At 34.5% G+C, this 10,488-nt stretch overlaps 1 long non-coding RNA gene across 1 annotated transcript; it reads left to right on the top strand.

Annotated features, from left to right (window-relative positions):
* Positions 1-6,255: 6,255 nt before the first annotated feature.
* On the top strand, positions 6,256-10,132 carry LOC121386660. The gene is made up of 2 exons (XR_005959681.1): positions 6,256-6,840; positions 7,936-10,132. It is a non-coding gene; the product is annotated as an uncharacterized LOC121386660 (long non-coding RNA).
* The last annotated feature ends 356 nt before the right edge of the window (positions 10,133-10,488 follow it).

Below are 10,488 nucleotides of genomic sequence, written 5' to 3'. Positions count from 1 at the left end.
GGTAATAATGTTTTATAAATTTGGTTCTTATATTATTGAATCTGGGACTTTGGAGAATAAAGTGATACTCGTCTTCTATTTCATTTTTATCACAAAGTGTGCATATTCTTTGAGATCTTTCAATGTTTTTGTATCTACCCAATTCTATATTTAACTTATGGGCACACATTCTAATTTTAGTTATTTCTTTTAAATAACAAATGTCTGATGTTTTTTTAAGATAAGTCTGTAAACTAAATTCATTTACCAAATATTGATATAAATTTCCTTTTGTCGTTGCTATTATTCTGCTGTAACATTTCTGCTTAAACACATCACATAGCCTTTCTTTAAATACATTATAAATACTGTCATCAACATGTGTTAAGTTCCATATATATGTTAGACCAAGTGCATTAAGTTCTTTTTTAACGTTCATTAACCAATTATCCCCATATTGCTCCATTTCCTCATATATAGCTTTTAATATAGATTTATTAGTAGTATGTAGTTTTATTCAATATTTAAAGATTCTTAGTTTTCTTATATCACACAATGGAAATCGTCCTAATTCATTATAAACAAAATCGTTACATGCAGTAATGAATACCACCAAACACGATCCATTCAGCTTATACAAACGTTGTATATAATCACCCCCTCCGTTACAGACCCTCTTGAAACTTTGGCATGATAGCATGATCCTATTCAGAATCAGATATTTCAGTTGCATTTTGCTCTAATTATGCTAGTGCTAGTGTTAGACGTGTACTGTGATAAACAGTGTATTAAGAGTATTAAGGAGTGGATTAAACATGCATTATATGGATATACTTAATAGTCCGGGAGCAGAGTGGGCTAACCTTGCAATGTTGTATTAAGCTTTTTTTTCTGTTGATTTTGGTGCTCAGGGCCTATATTTTCAGAAACTGCTTGATGACATTTTGTCACCCTTGAGCAATTTGAGATATTCAAGATGGCGTCCAAGATCGCCGCCATTACATATAAATGACCATAGCTCGCAACCTATTCAAAAACTGCTCTAACAGTGAAAATATATGCCTTAGTGTTTAAAAACTAGGATCTGTCCCTTTAAACATTTGATATCGGCGCTTTCAGTGACAGACTTTTGCTAGCAGGTTCTCAAGCCGATAAGTGTTATCAGTGTTCACTTATTTCAAAGCAATCTTTTTGACACTTGATTTTCATTATTTATCGATACAATTTTAAAAATAATTTATAACTAAAAAATATATATACGTGTATCTCAAGGAAATTGGTAAAAACTGTATTACTTATTTATTTGTTCAGATTTATTTTGTTGATTGTGATATACACAGAGCGTACAGACTCCCATTTGTGTAGGGAGGGGGAAGGCTGGTTTTTACCCGAATTAAACGAAAATTATCCACATGTGGATAACAAAATTTATTTAACTGCTAAACAGTCATACACTGTTGCAAACGAATCACTACGCATTTTTACATGGATTACAACTGATGTTTGCTGGTACAAGCATGGAAATAAATCGTAAAAAGGTCTCAGGGTAGCACATTTTCCCCGAATATCTCAATCATTATTGCAAAACAACACCTAAAAATGTATCATGATTGTATACCTGGCCTCACTAGGTCTGTTTCTATGTTACTGTCTATGTATTGTAACAGTGCTAAACTTCAACTTTATAACAATACGGATTATATCTTTATTTTTACAAGTGCATTACTTACAATTAGTTAATTGATAATCTGACGTCTGCCATGGTATCCACTTAGAGACATGTCAATCAAACCAATTAGTGTCAAGGCCTAATTAAATATGCAACGAGCAATCTGATACAATGCAATTTAATTGTTGCCACGGGTATTGCAGGCGTCTGAACGAGTACAGCTTGACAACTGTATATTACATAGATACGTGTTTAGTATACGTCTTATAAATAAGGATAATTTACCCATGAAAGACAGACTCGGGGAGAACAGATACTGTTCACACGCCTTGAAGTTCTCTCACAAAGCACAAACTCTACTGGAAGATCTGAGAGACAGTTTTGTAACATAAGCAATGTCAACTCTATCGGGAGACCTGTGTGTCATTCACCTAAGAGCTCTGACTTGTATATTATTTGTATCACCATGTTGTTAATTTATTAATGACGTTTCATGTTTGGAAAGTACAATACAAGAAACTACATCACCAACTTGAGACTTCTGTTACTTCATTAACATTCATAAATTACGCTGTGTTAGTATAATAAAGATACTTCTAGCTCTTATCGGGGTGATTGCCAATCTATATGTTATCTCAATATCCGCCTATAGTATTAAATATTCATATTCAGACCTCAGTGGGTTCTTTTACGTGTTTTCATAACCAGAACTTGTACAGGGCTATTACAAATAGTTTGCATTCACAAAAGACATGGGCTGGACATTACGTTTACAGAATATACTTCATGTCCTCATTATTGTTCACCAGGTGCTAAGTGCACACTGTTATATTCGCTCTGCCTACTTTAGAAAATCGGAAAGGGCATCGCACTCTGGGACAGACAAGAACGATAATCCTGGAGTTTCGGTTCGAGGGGTCTTAGATTGTGCTGTGCATGCTACGACGAATAGGGCATCTGGCTTTCAATACAACCCTAACGGAAACACGTGCACGATAAACAAAAACCCGAAGACACACAGCGGAAGTACATCAGCCAAGTACTGGACTAAAGCTTCTGAGGATGAAACACAAGAGGAACCACTGAAAAAGAAAGAAGACAAAGGTTTTTAAAATATTTATATATACAGAGAGAGAGAGAGAGAGAGAGAGAGAGAGAGAGAGAGAGAGAGAGAGAGAGAGAGAGAGAGAGAGAGAGAGAGAGAGAGAGAGAGAGACAGAGAGAAAGAGAAGCGGGTGTGTACAGGGTGCACCTGCCATATAGACCTCACTGATATGCTACAAACTAAATAGTCGTGGATTGAAATGTGTGTCAAGATTCCGTTAGACAAATGTTTGTTTTTCTTTCCGTTTTCAAATACCTTAGATTTAATTACTGAGATGTCGTACAATTATTTTGTTTCCCTTTTTTTCAAATATTTTGAAGTCGCAGTTTAAGTTAATCTACAAACCTGCAACACATTTCAAAATAGTTATAGTAGAGTAAATTAAGAGTCTGTGACGTCGCAACAGTGAAATACCCATAAACATCAGAGTAAAACTTGACTCCATAACTGTTAATTTTCAAACGCACGTGCGTTTTTAAAAATATGAAAAATACTCTTTTTTGGTGACTTTAAAAACAGCAGGATGACCAGAAATATTTCGGATGTATGGAAATGAATAATCGAAACAATAAAATCTACGTTGAGTATGATTTCAGTCATCAAAGACGCCTTTAACAGTGAAAAATATGTCTTAGTGTTTAAAACCAGGGTCTGTTACTTTAACGTACTGAGGTGTCATTAAACATAATTGTTTCTCTTTAACCAAAACACTCGCACATCGTCCTCTGTAGACTGATTAAACATAATTGTTTCTCTTTAACCAAAACACTCGCACATCGTCCTCTGTAGACTGATTAAACATAATCGTTTCTCTTTAACCAAAACACTCGCACATCTTCCTCTGTAGACCGATTAAACATAATCGTTTCTCTTTAACCAAAACACTCGCACATCTTCCTCTGTAGACCGATTAAACATAATCGTTTCTCTATAACCAAAACACTCGCACATCGTCCTCTGTAGACTGATTAAACATAATCGTTTCTCTTTAACCAAAACACTCGCACATCGTCCTCTGTAGACTGATTAAACATAATCGTTTCTCTTTAACCAAAACACTCGCACATCTTCCTCTGTAGACTGATTAAACATAATCGTTTCTCTTTAACCAAAACACTCGCACATCTTCCTCTGTAGACCGATTAAACATAATCGTTTCTCTATAACCAAAACACTCGCACATCGTCCTCTGTAGACTGATTAAACATAATCGTTTCTCTTTAACCAAAACACTCGCACATCTTCCTCTGTAGACTGATTAAACATAATCGTTTCTCTATAACCAAAACACTCGCACATCGTCCTCTGTAGACTGATTAAACATAATCGTTTATCTATAACCAAAACACTCGCACATCTTCCTCTGTAGACTGATTAAACATAATCGTTTCTCTATAACCCAAAACACTCGCACATCGTCTCTAGACTGTAAAGACTGATTAAACATAATCGTTGATTCTCGTTTAACCCAAACACTCGCACATCTTCCTCTGTAGACTGATTAAACATAATCGTTTCTCTTTAACCAAAACACTCGCACATCGTCCTCTGTAGACTGATTAAACATAATCGTTTCTCTATAACCAAAACACTCGCACATCGTCCTCTGTAGACTGATTAAACATAATCGTTTCTCTTTAACCAAAACACTCGCACATCTTCCTCTGTAGACTGATTAAACATAATCGTTTCTCTATAACCAAAACACTCGCACATCGTCCTCTGTAGACTGATTTCTGTATTGTGACTGCCTTGGGCTTTTATTTCTTCTATTTTTTTTCTATTTTCATTTTTTTTAAGGCAGGTGCGGTATGAACACAATATTTATTGAATGGACGAGTGATGGTTCCTGTTTCCAAGTCAGAGAGTCTGGTTACGGCTCAAAGACAGGTTCTAACGTGCAGTGCGGTTATAGGCAGGGAGTCTTGGGGATCCTCAGCAATCGGGAACGAATCCAAGCGATGAACAACTGTATACTGTCCATCGGGAAAGGTCAGTTTAAAAAAAAAAAGTGTTTTGTTTACCGACACCACTAGAGCGCATTAATTTATTGATCATCAGCTATTGGATGTCAAAATTTTTTTAATTTTTAAACATAGTCTTAATTAGAGAGGAAAGCCACTACATTTTTCCATTAGTAGCAAGGGATCTTTAATTTATATGCACCATCCCCCAGGCAGGATAGCAGATGCCACGGCCTTTGATATACCATTTATGGTGCACTGGCTGGAACGAGAAATAGCCCAATGGGTCCACCGACGGGGATCGATCCGAGAGCTTTACCACAGGACAACGTCCTGACCCCGGAAAGGGGAGTGTTTAGGGCGGGGCGTAGCTCAGTGCTAAATCACTCACTTGATGCGCAGTCGGTTTAGGATCGACTCCCGTCTGAGGGTCCAATCAGTTATTTTTCGATCTAGTCAGTGAAATACGACTGATTTATCAAAGGCTGTGGTATGTGCTGTTCTGTCTGTGGGATAGTGTATATATAAGATCCCTTGCTACTGCTGCAAAAATGTAGTGGGTTTCCTCTTAACGACTATATTTCAGAATTACCAAATATTTGACATCCAATAGCCAATTAGTAATAAATCAATGTGCTCTGGTGGTGTAGTTAAGCAAAACAAACGTTACAACTCGTTATTAGACCCTACCGGTCCAATCGGAGGGGACTATAGGTTTCATATTCGTCCTTCTGTTCATCTATCCATCCGTCCGACTGTCCTACAAATAGTTTCACTTTTTTTTCACAATGCCTAAAGATATTGAGATGAAATTTTCCTTTATCGTGTACAGTACATTTTACACATCAAGTTTGTCTTTCAAGGCAACTTACCCATTTTTGACAGATGTATGGTCCTTGAACTTAGGAGATAAAAAAATTAGTTTTCCGGACTTTATTTTCGCAGTGCCTCCAAATAATGAGATGAAATTTTGTGTAATATTTTTCATGTATTTTTACACATTAACTTTGACTTTATCACTTTAGCGATCATGTATTGTTACACATTAACTTTGACTTTATCACTTTAGCGACCATGTATTGTTACACATTAACTTTGACTTTATCACTTCAGCGACCATGTATTGTTACACATTAACTTTGACTTTATCACTTCAGCGACCATGTATTGTTACACATTAACTTTGACTTTATCACTTCAGCGACCATGTATTGTTTTTGGGGATACTATCACTCAAAGTTACACATTAACTTTGACTATCTCGTCCCTAAATCCAAATTTTGTGATAAATCCTTATTGTTAACAACGAAACAGTTATATTATCCCTATTCTAATACTACACCTATTAGGAGTATCTGTAAGACATATTACTGTGTTTTTATTAAAGAAATCCCACGAATATAAAAAAAAATTGTTTATCTATTCTCCTTACTTACGATATTCAATGAAAACGCTTGTAGTAAGTAATATTATGACGTAATATGTTTTTTGTTCTCTTCACATGACGTCACTGACTCAGGAACGAACCAAATGGCAAATTTATCAGCACTATAGTCTGTCTTTTGAACATGATTTATTGTAATACAGCATACACTAAAGGAAATATTTTTGTTGGCTATTTAATTTCTGTTGCAAGACATATGGATATGATTGGACTTCACATTTGTGAGCAGTGTTTCAACCTCATATTGAATTATTTCGATGAATTCGCCTGGTTTAATTTTGTACAAAAAAAAACCCCACGTTGATGGGGTAGGTCTACAAGTTTATAACTTGCTAACATATTTTCACTTAAAAGTTTATATAAATACATAAAATAATATGCATTTACTAAAGGGCAAGTACTATCTTCAAAAGTTTTTCAGAATTGTGCGATATTTTAAAGCAGTTAATGTTTTTTAAAATTGCGTTTAAAAAATCAAGTCATTTCCATCTCGTCTTCTTTATCAATTTTAGTGTCATAAAAAAGTATGTTCTAAACAAAAATAAGATACTTCAGATAGTGATATAATTATTTCTGATTAACCTGCTTGCACCGTTTTGAAAACACAAACTAGAAGAGCAGTCCACAAGACACATGCTGGTGACTGCTGCGATCGATCAGTGACCGGGTCTTACTTGAGGTGGGTGTATGTTCATTGCTGCTAACGAAGTGTTAAAAATTACAATGGCACGAAATAATAACAAAATAATAACAATAACATCATTTTCATCAGAAGTTAGTAATTTTATTAAAAATTATTTATACCGACGTTTAAATATAATGTAAGACGCGGAATTAATATACTAACGAAAACACGACACATGACGCTAAGTGACAGCATACTGGACGAGTTCTCTGAATTTTGTCATCGTAATAAATCCTGGTTGCCCATAACAGCGTACATCTACCGTCTGATTTATCACGAAAATTAACCAATGGAAAAAAAACAGGCTTATATGAAAGTTGTATTAGAATATACATTAACTTTGACTTCATCACTTTAGGGAACATGTATTGTTACACATTAACTTTGACTTCATCACTTTAGGGAAGATGTATTGTTACACATTAACTTTGAATTTATCAATTTAGGGAACATGTATTGTTACACATTAACTTTGACTATCACTTTAGGGAACATGTATTGTTACACATTAACTTTGAATTTATCAATTTAGGGAACATGTATTGTTACACATTAACTTTGACTATCACTTTAGGGAACATGTATTGTTACACATTAACTTTGAATTTATCACTTTAGCGATCATGTATTGTTACACATTAGCTTTGACTTTATCACTTTAGCGATCATGTATTGTTATACATTAATTTTGACTAGCACTTTAGCGATCATGTATTGTTACACATTAACTTTGACTTTATCACTTTAGCGATCATGTATTGTTACACATTAACTTTGACTATCACTTTAGGGAACATGTATTGTTACACATTAACTTTGACTATCACTTTAGGGAACATGTATTGGTTTAGCAATACTCTCACAATGCTTGTGTGTGTGTGTGTGTGTGTGTGTGTGTGTGTGTGTGTGTGTGTGTGTGTGTGTGTTTTCTGGGATTACCTGCATATTTGTATGGTGGGTGGGTGTCCATTTGAATATGTGTTAGGTTAGTGGCTTCTGAACAGTGATTATCTTGGCTGCAAGAGTTCTTTGTTTCAATGAACTGATGAGCTGAAATTAATGAATGCACATTTTGCTTGTTTACTTTAGATGTTGAGCCCTTCTGGATAGGACTGGAAGTTGGCGCTCGTTTAGATGACGCTCTTTGGGACAACGGGACGAAACTGGGTGGACGAATTGACGACTGGCCGTGGGGCGAAAACATGGCTGACGGAAAATGTGTCTTCGTGGACCCGTCCAAAGGATTCGCGTGGAAGAGAAAGTCTTGTGAAAAATATATAAACTTTCTCTGTGAATATCCCATTGATAGATGTAGTAGCGGATGAGCTGGCGAGAAAAACAATTCTCGTAAAATAACAACAAATGAAAAAGAAACAAAATGTTTAAATTTATAGTTCGTTTTTTTTATCGATACAACTAGAGCACATTGATTTAGTTATCTTCGGAACAAGGGAACTGCACAATAAAACATTTTATTTAAACAATATAATAAATAGATAAAGTAGACAGCTATAAATACCTTGGCATTTTATTCACCAAAAACGGGTCGTTCTATAAGTCCAAAAAGGCACTAGTAGCTCAAGCTAAAAAAAAAGGTTTACATTTTCTTAAAATTAGAATTAGAAAATTAAATATACCTATAAACTGTCAGCTTAAAGGTAGTACTAAACCAAATAACTTCCGGCTGGGTCAAAGTTCCAGGTGCACTGAACTCTTGATGGAGAAGTGAACACCATAAGTCCTGTGATTGGTAATAAATGTGAGTATGTTGGTTGCGAAAAGATTTATGTAATTTTATTTCATCTAGTACCACTGTGTCAGGTAGCCTTGTGCTTGAAACATGTATGGGATACCTGTAAAAAAAGTACTCGAAGTTTGTACGGAACTAGTGTAGTTATAGACGCTACCCATTATCTCAGAAATGAGCATCTTGACCCCGAATATTTTCCGATTCACTTTCAGGGTGAGGGGTGGTAGTATTTATATCCGTGTCGTTTATGTCTATTAATACACTTCAGGTAGGAGTTTTAGCGACGTATGTTACTATTGTCGTCTATGGGATTTGATTTGGTATTATACACCCTATACTATTTGAAAGCACAATTGTCCCTATACTTCTGTATGGATCAGAAATCTGGGGATTCCGCATCAATCAAATTATTGAGCAAATACAGCTAAATTTTCTGAGAGATATCTTGAGAGTTAGAAAAATTACTCCATTATCCATACTTTATGCCGAATTCGGTATTAACCCCTTAAAAATAAAAATAAAAACTAGAATGCTAAGTTTTTGGCCTCCATTGATAACAGATAAATCAAGCAAAATTTCAGTTATACTATACAAATACAATGTATGTAATGCTAACAAACAGAACCACACAAACGGGTAAATTCAAATGGTTAACTTATATTAATGAAACTCTAAACAAACATGGATTGGGAAATATTGGTTAAGAAAAAAGTGTTTATAAATATAGCATCTCAAAGGTTAACTGACCAATATTTGCAAGTCTGGCGTGATAAGTTTAATACCTCTACAAAATGCATTTCTTATAGAGTATTCAAAACAACATTCTCGTTTGAAAAGCATCTTCTTCATTTACTTCATAAGATGCTAATTATTTTAAGTCGCTTCCGAAGAAGTAATCATTTGTTACCTTTCGAAACTGGGAAATGGCAAAATGTTGACTGAAAAGACAGACTATGTCCTCTATGTAACACCAATCTAGGTGATTAATTTCATTATCAATGTTGACTGAAAAGACAGACTATGTCCTCTATGTAACACCAATCTAGGTGATGAATTTCATTATCTTTTTCAGTGTCCATATTTTGATAATAAAAGGAAATTATACATAGGTAAATCCTACAGTACTAGGACAAACAACATCAAATGGAAACAACTCTTTACTTCCCCCAAAACGTCTGTTATTAAACAATGTATTTTTATTGATAATTTTAATTCTGTATTTAAAGATATTTTTGAAAAGTAGATATTTCGAATTATTGTATATGTATTACACTATAAAAAATATTATGTTGCCTATGTATTAAACTATTTCTGAATCTAAAAAAAAAAAAATATTTTATAGATATTAACTCCGTATTTAAAGATATGTTTGTAAAGTAGATATTTCGAATTATTGTATATAAGATATGTTCTATTGTTTTATAGTTTACTGTACTATTTTTGTTTTATTGCAGCTGCACTAAATGTTTGTAAATCACCTCTATGTATCACCATATGGTGATCTGAGTGTAAATAAAGTTCTGTTCTGTTCTGTTCTATTACTGGTATACAAAAGGTTGTGGTATATGCTGTCCTGCTTGAAAAATGCACAAGGCGGCTTAATATTAAATTGTAATCATTTTATAAAGAGGCTGGACGTAGCCAAGTGGTAAAGCGCTCGCTGTCGATCTAGACTATATTCCAGAATTACACAATGTTTGACATCCAATAGCCGATGATTAATAAATGCATGTGATCTAGTGGTGTCGTTAAACAAAACAAACTTCTTGTTTTCATTTTATAGACCAATAGTGAACCAATGCTTTAATAACTTTGTTCATTCCTTGCCGTATAGGGACAGACCCTAGTTTTTAAACACTAAGGCATATTTTTACAAATAGAGCCGTTTTTTA

Source organism: Gigantopelta aegis, chromosome 12, assembly GCF_016097555.1.
Source record: "Gigantopelta aegis isolate Gae_Host chromosome 12, Gae_host_genome, whole genome shotgun sequence".
NCBI lineage: Eukaryota > Metazoa > Mollusca > Gastropoda > Neomphalida > Peltospiridae > Gigantopelta > Gigantopelta aegis.
The sequence above is the reverse complement of the archived record's forward strand: the minus strand, read 5'-3'. Positions and strand labels throughout refer to the sequence as shown.